This window comes from Haemaphysalis longicornis, unplaced genomic scaffold (assembly GCF_048455015.1).
Source record: "Haemaphysalis longicornis isolate Haplotype H1 unplaced genomic scaffold, Haemaphysalis longicornis Haplotype H1 scaffold_6, whole genome shotgun sequence".
Lineage (NCBI taxonomy): Eukaryota > Metazoa > Arthropoda > Arachnida > Ixodida > Ixodidae > Haemaphysalis > Haemaphysalis longicornis.
In genome coordinates, this window is record NW_027526407.1 from 165,780,710 (window position 1) to 165,797,215 (window position 16,506).

General features: G+C 44.7%; 1 long non-coding RNA gene across 1 annotated transcript; it reads right to left on the reverse strand.

The window, feature by feature from the left end:
• Positions 1–2,181: 2,181 nt before the first annotated feature.
• LOC144141253 (uncharacterized) lies at positions 2,182–12,840 on the reverse strand. The gene is made up of 2 exons (XR_013316499.1): positions 4,087–12,840; positions 2,182–2,333 (listed from the first exon to the last, which is right to left on the reverse strand). It is a non-coding gene; the product is annotated as an uncharacterized LOC144141253 (long non-coding RNA).
• Between the last annotated feature and the right edge of the window lie 3,666 nt (positions 12,841–16,506).

Consider the following 16,506-nt stretch of genomic DNA (forward strand, 5'->3'; position numbering starts at 1 on the left):
CACAAAAGCTATGTTCGCGCGCGAAAACAGTACGAAAGGCATGGTTTAGGGCATCGCCGAATTTACGTCACTGAGTGGTTCGTCATTACTAACGAATGAGGTTTATCGCCAAGGTGTTTCTTGGGTTTATCGTTTGCCAGATATTTCTAGGGTTATTTTGAGCATGTCTGGTAGTGTTGGTCGAAAAAAATCGAATTTACCGTTTTGAATGTTAATCCAGGGCATTTTACGGACTCTGAATATTCTTTCCATAGCGACGGTTGGTCCTGCTTTTTCGCACATCTGAACAGGCGTTTTTTCAATTTTATCAGTTTCTTAATCGCGTTGTTAAACCAAGGGGCGGATGTTTTGCTTTTATTTTTATGCTTGGCACACATGCATCAGTTAGTTGATTGAGTATTTAGACTGGCGACTTCCATTTGTTTTCTATAGAGCGCTCGTTAAATTCCTAGTCGTATGACATGTAAAATTAATCAAGTTCGGTGTTAATTGTTTTATAATTGCCATGGCCGTAGAGTTTTATCTGCTTTGGTATAGGTGTATCTTCTGGAACGGTAAAACTGAAAGAGAGAAAAATAATTTTGTGATCATTTATTTCTTATAGGTAATGGAGATAATGTAGGCTACTTGGATCAGACTTTACAACAAGGCCTCAAATATTAGAGCTGTGTGATGTTTCTGTGGTGGCATGAGTTATTACTTCTGTTATTTGGCGGTTTTTTAAACATACTAGAAATGCGCCGCATTCACCGCTGCGAAGGGAAGCGTCGTTGACCATTTTATAGTCAGATAATTGAAGTCAGCAAAAATTATGAACTTTGCACGGGATTCATTTCGTGCAGACTGTCGAGGGTGTCGTCAAAATTGATGTTAAAGTTGGGCTCTTATTTGGGGGGACAGTAACAGACACCTAGTATGGTCAGTGCATCGGAACATTCACAAGCTACCCAGAGGGTTCCAGTGGACTGGCAATTCTAAAAATAAAGTGACGGATTGTATGTTTAATACCGATGAGCAGGCTGCCACATCGACCGAAGAAACGGTCCTGGCGATGCAATGTGAACTTGGTTAGGTAAGAAAGAACTTCGGAATCTTTGATGGAAGGTGAGATCCATGCCTTTGTAAACATCATGACGTCACAATCGTATGATGCAATTATGGTACAAATTTCGTTGCATTTCGGCGTTATACTTCTAATGTTTGTGTAGACAATAGAGAAGGTCACGTCATTTGTATGTTTGGGGGTGATTCCGAATATGGGATATTCCTGTATACACAATGCAATAGTCTGCGCACAAGCGAGGTTTAATTTTGGGTGAAACTGTTTCCATACTGTTAATGTAACAGAAGAACATTGCTGGGTCGATCACTGAGCATTGAGAGGCATCCGAAGCTACACGCAAAGAATGAGATCGCATGCTATTTAATAAACAAATTGATTCCGATTGGAGAGGTACGACTTCAAACATTGCAGCACTTATCATGTTCGCCGACGTGTAGCCGTTTCTCTTTAATCTCAACCTAGGGATCCCGATTATACGTAGTTGACATGCCGAAGCAAGCCGACTCAATTTTACACTCTATTGAGGGATTGTGCGATGTCAGGAGTACTGTCAATCTTGCTGGGTGACACAGATCATTTTCGTGCAAAACCAAGGTGGTTAGGAAGCAAGGTGTTCAATTCCTTAAGTTACTTCCACAGAACTTGGACAGGGCCAATTTTACTGTTTACAGCATACTCATGCAGTAAAGATCGGTATGTAATAGTCTACGCTACAATTTTTTGCAGACTTTAAAAATAGACTTCTTTCGCAAATTATCCATGACTAGTTAATGCACTGTCCTGTATGGATGCTGAGAAAATTATTTTGGTCATTTCGCAATTTTTTCTCCTTAATTGTTCGGAGTTCACTTGGTAAAATATCTGGGCCGACATAAATATTTATCATTGATCTTCAGAAAAATTAGGAACAAAACTCTTTCGTAAAATATGCATCTGGCATGGCACGTACTATAGACAGGCTGCGTATATTTTAATTGGTTTTTGGAACTTACCAAGAAGCAAACACAAAATGAAAGCGGGCATTTTTCTATATTAATTAAACCTCTGTGAGTAACCATGGCTTTATTGCTCTAACGTAGTGTACTTTCTTTAGGCTACTCATGGTGACGCCAATAACATAAAGGAAAAATTTATTTTATTTGCAAACCGTTGCCAAGTAGTCCTTCGCAGCTATAAGCAAATTTCTTCGCCATAGTGCTCTTTTTCTTGATACCAGAGGACATCGTTGTGTTCCTTCACTCTGTCTTTGTTCCGCCCGCAGCATTTTTATCTAAGAAAAACAAATTCATTCTAATAGACTGCAGCTTTACTTAGTCAGGAACCACAGCATCCGCAACGGAAGAAAAGTTAGGCATTCCTACGCCCACAAGCCCATATTCGACGCCCACAAGCAAATATAGGTTAAGAAGCAAATATCTTGTAATGCAGTTCAAATGTGTCAACGTTCTGTCGAAAATATTAGCACAGTTCCTCTGTTTTGTAGTTTCTACAAAGTCAAAGCAGTTTACTTGTATTTGGGAATGCATTCATATAAAAAGAAAATAATCCTGACGTTGATTTATACTTGGTAAGAGAGCTAACGCAAGCTACACCCTGTATTGAGGAGGAAAGACATTTTATTATTCGAAATCTGCTGCTAGGGAAACAACTAGATTTGTTCAGCATCTTGAACTTAGGGTTTAAATTTCGCGAAATAAATTTGTTAAAATACAATATCAGAAATCCTGCCGTCTAAAAATAATGTCGCAATGTATAAAAAATTGCTTTTTCATGCTTTGGGTTCCATAGAATATATTACAAGCCCATTTGTGCTGCTGTAGTAACTGACCAATCAATAATCTTGATTCGTTCCTGGAACAAGATAAGACACTCAGGTAAGCAGTCTTCAGGATACAGAACTTCAATGCACTCAAAAACGTCTGAATGGTTTGTGATTCACTACACAAGCCTATGAAAGGTTATTGTTTTTAAATCGTTTAGATATAAGGAATTCAAGATAACCTCCTACGTTCAGGTTTGTACGGTATCCATCCCAAGCAAAGCTTTATCTCTCACAGCGTTTTCTATCAGTTAAAGCATGCTGCACAGAGGTCTCGGAATCCCAAAGGATCTTCTTCTACAATAGCAGTTGCACAAGTCTCAAAGGTGAATATATACGCACTGAGCTGTTCATTTTAAAGTTATGCATATGGTTTCTGCTAAGTATTACCTTCGAAACACATAATATCCCAATTTGTACGTATACTGTACTGGCCATTAGCAATTTTGGAAAGTAACATCCACCAGTTGGTAAACTTCAGCACGAAACGCACTTATGCTATGTGTGGCGTTTTTCGTGTCATTATACTTTTTACTGTACGACACTAAACATACAATCCCTGTATGCTCATAAAGCCATTTTAAACAATCGTGAGGTTTAACGCAATCGTTTGCTGATGGCAGTGTGTATGTGTATGGCTCTTGATCAAGGCCTTGAGTTAAGACCGGTATGAAAATGTGAAAAAAACTTTGTTTTGATATACATGTTGCAATGAATTTAATTCGACTTTAAAGTTATTATCGGTGAGTTTCGTAGAAGTATATTTGCTGTGTTTATATTGCAACTTGGCCTGCTTTTAAAGCAATGGTTGACAGTCTTTGAAACCAAGAATACTGAATGAGACTAGACAGTTCACCTAAGCTCATTCAATATTTCTTGTTATTCGAAGTTTCTTCCCTTCCCTTTTTCATCCTTTAAGAAAACGAGGTGTTTATTATACCTTTGTTTTCTCCTTCCATCCCTCTATTGGTTCTTTGACAGTATCTATTTTTGTCGATGCGAATACTTTATTCGTGTCTTTCTTTCAAAATGCGACTACTGATCTGCATCCGTGTAGTTCTTCAATTTTTACATTTGATTTTATTGTATCTAGTAATATCCGTTGCAATGCCGCCGTTTAACTTTTCCAATATTTCGACATTTTGTTGTTTTTTTATCATGCGTTTCTTGATATGCAATGTAGAAATCATTTTTGCACACTTACTTGCTTTGTATTGTTTTTGTCCTTGTGGATTGCACCATAGACGTTTCTTTGCTTTTTGCGTCACTTATGGTTGAGTCAGTTTTTGTGTTGCATCGGTATCCTTGAACTAGTTTGCTTCTTCTACTCTGCTGCTCGATTACCATAAACTAATTTTAGCTTTATTTTATTTATTTTTCAGTGGCATGTGCTGTGCCACCTGTAAACACATAAAATAAAACGTCTCCCCTGTAACGACAGTATTTAGCTTTCACATACTCCTTACCAAATGCAGGAATCGGCTGAAGAAGGAATGACCGACTTTCAATGCTCTAACAAAAAAATGAAAGGGCACGTAGCAAGTGATGCTTGTTTTCTCATCCTTTAAGTTGTTGTAAGCTACTCTAGGAGAAAAAAAAATTCTCTGGTACCTTTTGCTCTGCTGCTTTTATTGAATGTTACGTGTTTAAATTTTTACCATCACTCAGAAAGCTGCGTTTATTTAGGATTTAAAGCAACGAGAATTAAATATTTTAACTTCACAGGGGCGGGAAGTTTGTATTGCGGCCGGTCGCGGCCAGAGCTAGGAGACCAAGTCTAGTTTTATATTAAAGAAATTGTGTTTAAAAAAATGGAAATGGGAGCAGGCACGTGGTGACAGCGGAGTTTCAGGAATACGATGGTGCGCCTACTGCCTCGCTCACAGTTTCTTCTAAGACGACCACTAAAACCTGACGTCTGGGTCCCGCGTACCCTGCTTTACCCGCCTTATGCTGGTGCCGAAAACCCAGCCAGGCTCCCGGTTCCTTCTCTAATATGCGCGAACGCCGGCTTCAGGGGTGCCTGCGCGCCACCATCTCAAAAATATTCGCCGCGCTTAACGCTTTACTCGAGGATCCCGCTGCCCCTGAGCACCTAATTCATGGCTCCGTCACTCTCCTTACCGACAAGAGGACAGAGCTGCGTGCCCTGGATGGCAAGATACAGGCTTAACTCCCGGACGAGGACTTCCAGACGGTTACGCCGCAGCATAGGACTACGATGACAGCATTTGCGAAATTCGGACAGTGTTGAAACCACCCGGAAGTAGCCTGCTGCTGTCGTTGGTCCCTCGAGCTCCGCTACTGCTGAATATAGCCAAGGACGGAGGGTGAGCGAAACCACAGCTCATCCTTACGTGCCAGTTCCCCGCTTCACCATGCCCAAGCTGCGGGGCGTGCCATTCTCCGGGGACCGTCGCCACTGGCTGGTATTCTGGGAACAATTTGATGCCACCATCCACACAAACTAATATTTCACGAAAATGGACAAATTCAAGTACCACGCTCGTACGTGATCGGGACGCTTAAGACCCCCATTGAGTACATCAGGCTCGCGGAAGATGGCTATAACGCTGCGGTCAAGATCTTAAAAGACTGTTTTGGTTCTAGAGACTAATTGATGGCGGATAAGGTCAATTGCCTCCTCGCCAACGCTCCCGTGAAAAACTCTGGCGACGCTGAGAGGCTGCAAAGCTCGCGTGACGAAATCGCCTTTCGTTTAAACGCAATCGAGGGCCTAGGTGTGGCGCTCGACAGATACGCTGTGATAATCCACCATGTCCTACTAAATGCGTTTCCACGAAACATCGCTCTTCCTTACCAGAAACACATCCAAGAATCGGAAGCTAATCATGTGACTGTTGAGGCCGAGCGAGTAAAGGAGACCTTGGAGTTTTTCCGAGTGCAAGTAGAAATTCGGGATCAATGGCACATGGACAGCACCGGCCCTCACGTTCGACACCTTGCAGCCCCACAGCACACAGCCCATGAACGTTTTTACCACTTTTCGCCGCAGCCCAACATGAGGTGTCGACGCCTTCTTTTCATGGGGACTGTTGTTTCCTTTGTGTCGGTCGAGGGCATGAGATTTCAGAATGCACCGAAAATGTGCAACCAGCAGATTAGTGACAGCGACTGCAAGCAGTCAGACATTGCTTCTGGTACGGCAAACAAAATAGTTTTGTTCGTGCCTGCCAGACTCCTAGAGCGTACCTCCCCTTCTCTTAGGAAAGTCACTACAATGGCTTTCCTCAAAGACTTTGGAAGCTGCCCCGAAAACCATAGTTTATTGTTTAGATGTAGGAGTGTTACAAGACTGCCTGCGTGTAAGTGCTATATCATTGCATATGTGAAGTTGTCGGAGCCAGGGGCTGAGGGTTTACAAGTGTTCAGAACGGCCCTCAGCTCCTGAAATGAAACATCCAACTTATAAGCAGCAGTTGACTTCTCGTTATCAAGTAGACTTCTTTTCGGCGGATTGTTTGTGTTTCATGAAAGTGTTAGTGTAGTGTGCTGATCTGGACACGTGTTGGAAGTGTTGTGTGATTGTGTTAGCCTGGTCTCCCAGTGTGTGCCCTGTTGTACTAACCACGGGCAAGGTGTGTGTCTGTAGTCCTTTTGGTTGGCGTATTTCTGTCCAGACTTGGCGAGTGTCAGCGTGTGAGTTTATGGATGTTTTGAATGAGAACCAACGCTCTCGTTTTGCTCACGGCGCAAAGGTTATCCAATCGCCTTTTTCCAATCGCCTTTCCAATTGCCTTTTTCAACAATAAAAGGTTTTCCGACGTGGGGTACCGACGGATGATACCACACGCCTTGTTCTGGGCCTCTCGCTACCGCCTAGAGTCGTCATTCCCCCACGGCTGCGCTGGTTGCGCAGGGCAGCAGATGCGCGGGGAATGAACTCTTCGGCAGCGTCATGGATGTGCGCGTGAAGAGTTGGGTTGCCTGTTAAACCTATACGTGTCTGGTTGATGAGTCGTGTAGTTTAGATGAATCTCTAAATGTATTCCAGTTTGCTCTTGCTTCATTAAATCTGTTCTGGGAAAATGGACTCCTCAGCCCTTAACCTATATATGTTAGAGAAGTGGCAAAATGGTCACTACACTATGGGTCCGTGCACACGCCCCCCCTCAAGACAAGTAAAATGAACTGCGGACCCAATTTCCAAGTGAAGGTGTGAATACGTGTTGTGTCGTATAATGTAGTATGTGGGCTCTTTCTGGTAGAAAAGACACGCTCCAGACGATGTCAAGAATTTGTCAATGAGGCGATCTCTTGCATCCGTGCGAGCATCCCCAAAGAGAGATATGATGATTCAGGTCGCCTATGAGAATGTATGGTTCGGGTAACAGATCCACCAGCTCAATTATCCCCCGCCAAGGACGCCGCAGGGTGTTTTCAGCAAAAAAGACTTATTAGAGGAAATTTGTGCTAAAACAAGTTGCACAAGACACAATCCTCAAAGGAGCGATCAGCAGAGTGCGCTAGACAGAAAACGGGCGACAAAACGAATGCGGGGTCATTTTCGCAGAAAGAATTTATTTTTCCTTGTTATTCTTTCTGGAAGCACCCAATTAGGTCAAGTGTACTGGTGATCAAAGAAGAATATTTAAGTGTAGAGTGTAAAAGGTGATAAACTCTATCTATCATATGGTACAGTTTATCTGCACTAGCTTTCTCTCTATCTTAGGTATCATACCGTGGGACGGTGGTTCCCATTTGACTGAGCGATTCATCAAGCAGCGCTCGCCAAATCGTGGTGTCTCCTGGGGATAGGAATTGGTCGCTAGCTAAATATCGCTGCAGGCCTAAGCGGCCGGAATGGTTGGAGGCGATTTCTACGTTTGATGAGAAATTCTTTCCAGCCAATAGAGCTACTTGAGGACCTATAAGCCTTCTGAGAGTGGCGATGGATTCCTGATTTTGTCTTTCATCAAGCGAACCCCTGTTCCGCGAGTGGACAATTGAGCCTGTTGGGGGCTACCTGTTGGTAGCGAGGAGGCAGATTCTCGTCTCCGCACCTAACCACTGATAGGGTGCCGTCTGATAGGGTAACGTAATGCGAATAGGTAGCCCGTAGGTCACTGCGTCTACTGACGTTGCCGGGTAAAGCCGTGCTCCCCGAGCCCAGGACCCCACCTTACTTGATTTGCCTCCGTTTCTTTTAAGTGTGCGGCTGCCACAATTTCTTCGAAGTGTGTAGCTTTTTTTGGTTTGGGCATCTAATACTCACATCCTACGACCTTGTGGATCCCGCATCCCAGGCAGGGCTTAAGCGGGCCTGACTGATAATCTTGGGATTCCCGCGGCTGAAAGAGGATTTAAAAGCGGCTTTACCACTCTAACGCAGAGGTTTGCCACGTAGACACGGCGAGCTACCCTGGCGGAAGCGTGGTAATGGCAGTGGTGGTTGACCACCAAGGTAATGCGGTATTTTCGGGCTCAGTCAACATGTCCCGCCCAGATACACGAGAAGTTTCCTTCGCACTCGCCATCACGGGTACACGGACCAGCATCATTATATCGGGTTTCTGTGGAAGCGCCGCATATACTATGTACGCGCGTTTAGGAAACACCAAGGTTAGTACGTCTGCTTTGGACACCAGCGCACTCGTCGCTCCCGTGAATTAAGATGGCCCACGAGACAGCCCGAGGATTCTGCAACCAGGCTGACCCCAATTTCGAAGAGGATCCGTCTCACACTGGGACAGGGATAGGCTCTGGACATATCAGGACATTGCAGAGCACAATAGGCTGAGTCGTTATAAACTTCAGGCAGCTCATAGATCCCTAAAAAGACAACAAGAAGTGGCCTGGCATACGGTGCAGATATTCACTTTCCCCCACCCCGCCCTATTCCATCTACAGTACCCATAAAGGTACCAGGATACATGCAAGTGGTGTAGACTGTCAGCTTCTTCACTGACCCACGTGGTTTGGGCCTGTCATGTCAAACACATGTCCACCAACCCCGGATTCCACATCAGTAATTATGAGCAGTGGGAGGCCGCACTGCTCAGCTGCATTCCAGAAGTACAAATCGCAGTCATCAAGCTTGCGGAAGACGCTGCCAGGGGCCATAGACTCCTTGCCGCAGTCTGACGTAGCACCCACCCGAAACCCCCCTCTCATGTGGTTACGCTCAAGAAAGATGACAAATAAAGTTTTATATTTCTCTTTCTTTCTCCAAACGGCTTCTTTCTTATTCCGGCGTTCACCGCGTCCCAGGTTCTTATAAAGCAGTGCCCCCAGCTTGGTATATATCTTAGGTGCCATTGGCTCCTGGGCTTTTCCCGAATCGCTGAAACTTCTTGGAATTGATGGTCATGTAATGCCTACGGCTTTATAGGGTACACTGCCCAAATTGATAGGCCCACATCGAGCTCACGCATATTTGAGCCGACAATTGTGAGCTCTCCACGGCTCACGTAAAACTTAAAAGCGACTTCTTTCTTGTTCCTGGGTTCCCCTCGGCCCAGGTAGGCTTAAAGCGGTGCCCCTAGTTTACTGGGGCAGGGGTGCCATTGGCTCCTTGGCAGTGCCCGAATTGCTGAAACTTCTTAGAATTCACGGTCCGACTTTGATTATCGACAGCTACTTAGTGCTCCCTGCCCTATTTCCACTCCAGGGTTGCTGTTTTCTCTCTAGTGTGCGGCTCCCCTTGTAACCCACGTGTACGACTCGAGTTCATACGTGTTAAGCACATTCGTATTAAGCTTAGGACATCTCATCAATCTACTTCATATTGACTTCATTTTCATTGTTCACGCTCTAGGTTTGCTGGGTTCACCGCGTCCCAGGCGTTACTCAAGAGTTTGTCCCAGCTTGCTGGGGTAGGTGTGCCATCGGCTCCTAGGCTCCGCCCGAGTAGTCTTAACCTAACCTCGTCGCCTTGTGCGGCGCCCTTAGCTTTACTGATGGAGGGGGCTTCGGCTCCTGTGCTTTCTTTTCGTCGTGCCCCTTGTCGGTTGGTGCCCTCAGTATTGCTGAGGCATGGGGTCATCGACTCCTGGGCCTTGCCCGAACAGTCTTAAACCGATTTGGGCTCACTATTACAGGTGTAAGGAGATTATTCAGGGTCCAGCATTTGAGGTCGCGTCTCTTCAGAGGGGATTGGTTGTAACGAGGCCTTCATGAGGAAGCCCAGATCCTGAGGCCGCGTTTGATACTCTCAAAGGTGCAGCAGCTGGGAATTCGGAGAATTCATAAAAAACGCGTCCACCAAACCTATTACTCGGTCACCTCGGCTAGGAATTTCGGTCGGTCCATCCTTAAATACAATCCAAGAGGACAGCGAGGGTGGGACAGTCGAACAGGTAGAGTCTCCTAGTAAAGGCAGTATTCTAGTCAGGCGTGCCGCTTCTGGTACGTTGCTTCGGCTGGGGGTAGATGGTCTGATTCTTACTTAGAAGCTATGGCCTGGTTGGAGCTGACCTAGTCCAATTCTTGTCCACGTGTACCTACCCTGCAAGCTAATTTTCCTTTCAGAACTCCTCAGCCCGTCCAAAAAACCGGGCGTACAACTCGTTACCAATGTACCTTGCCCGGACATCAAGTCCATGTGAGATGCAGTGATTCCTCGCGTTCTGATCATGAGACTACGCCGGCTCGGGTTCAAGAGTCTGACAATGCACCGCAACCAGTTTACTCTCACCGTAGATAGGTAGCTTCCAAATTATATGCTTTAGCACAGCTGGAGTTAAAGTTAGGTACCTTCCGTAGAAATAACAAAACATTACACGCACACTTCGCTAATTGGTGCATACCTGCGATTAGCCAGGTTCGGCATACTCAATGGTAGCTAGATGTCTTCCAACTCTGTTGTGACAATAATATTTATCCTCCTTTCTTGCATCCGTTTACTCCTCCTAGAGTCTCTCCACTACATTTTGACACTGAAGATGTGTTGGTCTTCATTCGCAATACAAATTTGGATTCTGTCTTGTCTTTGGAAATTACCACGGGTCCAATGTACTATTCTGATATCTGTTCTATCTACAGTAAATACGAAGTTCACTTGCGGTCTTCAAAAAATAAACCTAAACGACCTTCACTTGTTTTGATGTGTAACAGGTCGCTAAGTCGTTGTGCGGAGTCCCACAAGGAAGTATTCTAGGCCCAACTCTTTTTCTGTTTTACATAAATGAAAAAAAAATTGTTTCTGTAACTTTGTAATGTCTGCTGATGACTGCTGGGTATTTTTTAGTGGAAGCATGTAGCTACTCTGTTGGCGAACGCAAGCCAGTTCTCTTTTAAACTGCAAGCTTGGAGTGAACATAATGGCCTTATTTTGAATGAATCAAAAACAAAAGCGTCGTCTTTCGTGCACCGGGGACTGCAATCCATGTTCCGGAAACGGTTTTTCTTTGCCCTTATACTTTGTCAATTAAAAATCCATCAAAATGCTCGGTGTTATTTTTTCTCAGCACATGTCATGGAACGACCAAATGAACAAACTGCACTCAAAACTTAGCAGAACTGTTGGAATTATAAGCTGGATTCGCAATTTGTTGCCAACCCCAATTAAGAAGTATATATACCATGCTCCGTTTAACTCCAGCTTGAGCTTTTGCATGCTGGTGTGGGGAAACACTAATAAAATAAATATACCCAAGTTTACTGTAATAAAAAAAAACGGCAGTGCGCAATATTGAAAATGTACATTATCTAGAACACACAGCTCCAATCTTTAGGAATATCGAATTATAAAAATGAAGGGTATGTATATTCACAGATTCATATTGAACTACCAAAGCGCCATGAAAGGCAACTTAGAGTTGTTTTTCAATATAGCTCACCTAACGCCTACCACAAACACATACCCGTTCCGTCAACGGTCACCGTGGAAAGTTTCCTTTTTACGCAGGTATAGTGCGAAAGAAATACTAGAGCACGCTTTGCCTACAATGCAAAATTATTGTCATTCAAAAGAAGTCAATATTATGAAACTGAACCGAAAGAAAACTGTGAAATTGTTCATTTAAACTGTGCTCGGCACAATCTTTTGTTTCTAATGTGCTTTATTTCAATGTCATATCAAAATGCTTACGTATGTTTAAATGTGGTTTAATGTTTTATTGTACGTTTGCTCCTGTGACCGCATTGTGACCAGTGCTGATGGGTGTTCGGAACCTTGTCAAGCCGCAAATGAACGGGTTTTTCTCCGACTCTGCTTTTATGCTACACTTTTTAGAGCGAAAATAAATCTGATTGATTGATTGATTGATTGATTTATATAGAGAACATCAGAGACTGTGCGCCCTGGGTCCCAATGTCTTAGGAGATCAGCTACTCTTGTGGGGATCCCGCTGGTTGACCGTCGCCACCTCGCTACGAGGTTTATATTTTCTTGTTTGGTGGAATGTCTCATCCTGTTGACACTCCGCTTGTTTCTTCTGTTCAGTTGGAGGTAGATAAGAGTGCATTTTCCGCCTCTGAGGTCGAACATGCATTACGGTCTTTAGATGAGAAGGCTGCACCCGGTCCTGATGGTATCACAATGAAGGAATTGAAAAAGATTTCCGTGCCTACTCCTGCAATAACTATGAATACTGGTTGTTGTACGGTGTCATTCCTCTTAAGTAGAAACCGTCTAAGATCGTCTCATTCCAAAGTGTCCTGGCCCCCAGGCGCCAGGGGACTTCCGACACATCACTATCTCTAGGTCTTCTCCGACTCTTTTCGCATTTGGTACTCAGCCGTCTAGCTGAATACAAAAGATTCCCTAAATACCAGTAAAGCTTTTCGCTGACCGCAGTATATCTTCTAACTTACTAATATTAAAGGCGCTTATGCGATATACTAAGAAATCCACTAAACCATTCCTTGCCATTGGTCTCTACCTCCGCAAGGCGTTCGACTTGTTCTAGTTGTTGAGAGTCCGTCGCATTAGGGCATTGAATTTGCGAACCAACTTGGCAGCGACAAAGACTCTTCAATGAACATTCCAACAATCCAGCCGCACGCTTTTGTCGCCGCTGTTCAGAGAGCCCTGAAACGGCTTGTTGTATACTGCAGGAGTGTCAATCTGTAAGCTTAGTCCGCCAAGAACGACACAATGTCATCGCCCAACAACTCGCGAGTATATTCCGTGAAAAGAACTCGGAAGCGATGGTGCTAGAGGAGCATGTCTTAACAACTCCTGAGTGAGTACGTCTCAAGCCCGACTTGGTTTTGCAGGCAAACGACCGAGGGGTCATCGTCGACGTGGCAGTTACGCGGGATTGCAACGGAAGAATTTTGAAACCGAAATGACGGGAGAAGGCACATAATAATTTCATGCTTCAGGGCCTTTTTCCTGGGCGGCATGTTGCATTCCACGGCCTCGTCTTTGGTGCCCGCTCAATGCTGTGTACAGAATATATGGTTGCCGGCGATGCACTTGGTGTTCTTCCTAGTGACTTAGGCTGGTTGTCTGCTTTCGTACTCCGTGGCAGTCTGATAGTCTTCCGACGGTTCAGTAAGCGCGTCCTTAGAAGGGTGGAGGGGTGTAGGCAGTGATTTTTATAATTCATCCATTTCTTGAGTTCTGCGTATGTTTGCGGAGTTTTATTCCCAATTTTATGGTTCCTGTTTCCGTTCTCCTACGTTGTGAACAATTGCCACACCTTTGTTGTAGTTGAGAGGCCGGCCACTGGATTAAAATCTTGTCTGCGTATTTCATATTCATCTATTACAGCTCATGTCAAGGTAGCACTTTCGGCGCCTTGCCAGGGACATGGTGCACTGGCAAGGCCAAGAACAGGCTGGGCTAAGGAGCATTGTTCCATGTCCTTATCAAGTGTCCTTTTGTCAGACGCCAGTGGCCACAGCACGTTGGCCTCAGAGGGAATTTACGTACTTAGCATGCGTGAAATACGGAAGAGAGCGAAGGAAACACGCGCTTCACATCAAGCACAAGTGAGGCAGCCGGGCTTGGCCCGACTCTGTAAACAAAGCACATAGGGACAAAATACTGATAATGTGTTTTCCGAAATCTCCAAGGTGTAAAGTTTGTTACCTTGCATAATAATGCATGTAGGGAACAACTGAACGCCTTCTGGTAGCATAGGTCATCGTGATGCGCGAAAGTGTCCGTCGGGGACAACGTTGTAGATGCGTTCACGCACACGTTGTTGTATTTTGTGCGGTACAAAATAGCACCACAAGAGCATGTCGCGGAGTTGGCGCTGCGAAATTAGAGTCTATATTAAAAAAATGTTGCAATGAGTGGTAGGCAGCGTATTGGTATCACAGAATGTAGTGTCCTCCATATAGAAGCGGGGGCTTTGTTGTACATACTCGAACAAGTTGGCGTCCCTTCTCTACACGCTCTGTGTATCTTTGGACGTCGGCGATGCGCTCTTCATGTTTTACGTGCAGCAGCGTGGCCTCGAGCATCATGGCCGGCTGTATTTTGTAGACTAGCTAGAATAGTGTCTTTTCCGTAAGATATATGAATACCTTCGTTCTGCGTAAATGTATCAAATGGCAAGAGTTTGTTACCACCGAAAGCCTGTAATAACAAAGTCTTTCTCGGAATGGCCGGGTGAGCTTACTCTATAGAACATGCGTTTGGTGTTAATGTGTCTAGCTAAAAATTTTGACTCCCACCTTGTTGCCTGTGATCCGTGCGGTTACCGAGTATACGTTCTTTATGGTTTCGTCAAGACCTGTTTTGTATGAACAATAAATGAAACACGTGTTCCGTCTGGAGTCCTGTTTCCTGTGAGCATTCATGCCCTTGATCAGCGTGGTAGCGTTTTTTGTCTCTGGTAATATGTATAACCATGTGACGGTGCATCGCAGGGATGGTTGCATGGGAGGATGGCCTGATATTTATTAACTTTAAATCACCTAGGCCGTGCTTCCCTTTGTATTTTTTAAATACTGTAATTATTGTGTGTGGTGGTAAAACATGTTCTTGGAGTTAGGTATTCTCATGTACGGAAATATCCTAACTGGTTTTTATTCTAAAAAAGGTTCTTCTAGGTGGATATTTGTGGTTAACGATTATATTTAAAGCCCCTTCGGTATTTCTTTTTTTCTCGGCTACCTGTCCGGTTCTTTCTTTCTTTTTAAATATGGGTAACCAGATTTTTTAGGTACTGCTCTTAACAATTACGAAATTGTGCTAGCTTTTTATTTAGTTTAAAATGACATCCTTGATGTTCGGCTATCTGCTTACGCACTACGTACAGTCTTTGTCAAAATTTGTGGACCGCTGCTACCGTAGCCGGAGCAGGCGCGCGGTCACACAGCAGCGCTCCGGCTGCCGCTATCGGCTGGTAGCGCGGCTAAAGAGAGCGACGGGAACTCTCGCTCTTGGCTTTGTTGTGTGGCTACCGTGACAAAAGCAGAGCGTGGGACTTCGTTTCAGCGCAGCCACTTCGCGCCGGACGCACGAAGGCAAGGGCGAGAGATCTTCTCTCTCTCTTTAGCCGAGCTTCCAGCCGATAGCGGCAACCTGAGCGTCGCTTCGTGGCCGCGTGCCTACGGCGGCCAAGGTAGCCGTGGCCCATCAACTTTTGACAAAGACAGTACATGCTGCCCTAGAATGTGAAACATGGAAAGCAGCATTTTTTCTACCCTGTAAATTGGCTTCTCTTCCAAAAAAATTCGCTTCTAGCGCGTTAGTTTATTTTATAATGGCTTTAAACCTGCTATAGCTTTGGTGTAGTGGGTGTAGGTCGCCAGTTTATTTTGTTCTTTTTTGTGGGTAGGGGGGAGAGCGGATGGGAACACCAAACTTTTAATACATTGAAATGAGTTCTTTATACGTCCTTTGTTTATTGCGACGTATATAGAAACCATATTCACGATTACCTTATATATTTGTTGTGCCATTTCATTTTTTCCGTGTGGTACGTCGTAATTCTCTAATGAACTGCATTTCTCTAGCGCAAAACTTTCTGCATCACCACTGACACGAAGGCATTTCCCGGGTCTGTGAATAAATCTTCGGGTTCTCCATGTAGTGGTACATGCAAGTTAAAAAATCTGGCGACATCTTGTGCAGTCCCCTTCGGAACAGCGGCGGCCTCTCGGCAGCGCAACCCGCCGCGGTGGCTCAGTGGCTAAGGCGTTGCGCTGCTGAGCACGAGGTCGCGGGTTCGATTCCCGGCCGCGGCGGCCGCTTTTCTGATGGAGGCGAAAAGCAAAAACGCCCGTGTGTACGAGATTTCGGCGCACGTTAAAGATCCCCAGGTGGTCAAAATTAATCCGGAGCCCTCCACTACGGCGGGCCTCATCGCCTGCGTTGCGTCGGCGCGTTAAACCCTACAATCAATCAAATCTCGGCAGCGCATCGTGTCATCTGTGGCTGCGATAATCCAATTGTTCTTGAAGTGGAACACACCATACGACACTAGAAGATCTATTCAGAATTATTACCGATAGTTGGGCGATTTGGTAAATCATCTTGAAAGAAACACACATAGCGCGCAAAAAAAAAAACAGGACGAAGAACGGAGGGATCTACAACACAAGCGCTGCCTGTCAACTAGTTTTTATTTGAAACCCAAAGAATATATACATACAAATGTGCACATGCGCAGAAGAACCACATAAGATTAAGGCGATACATCACACCGTAATACGCTAAAAGATTAAATAACAAATAAATAAATAACGCCTTCAGGCA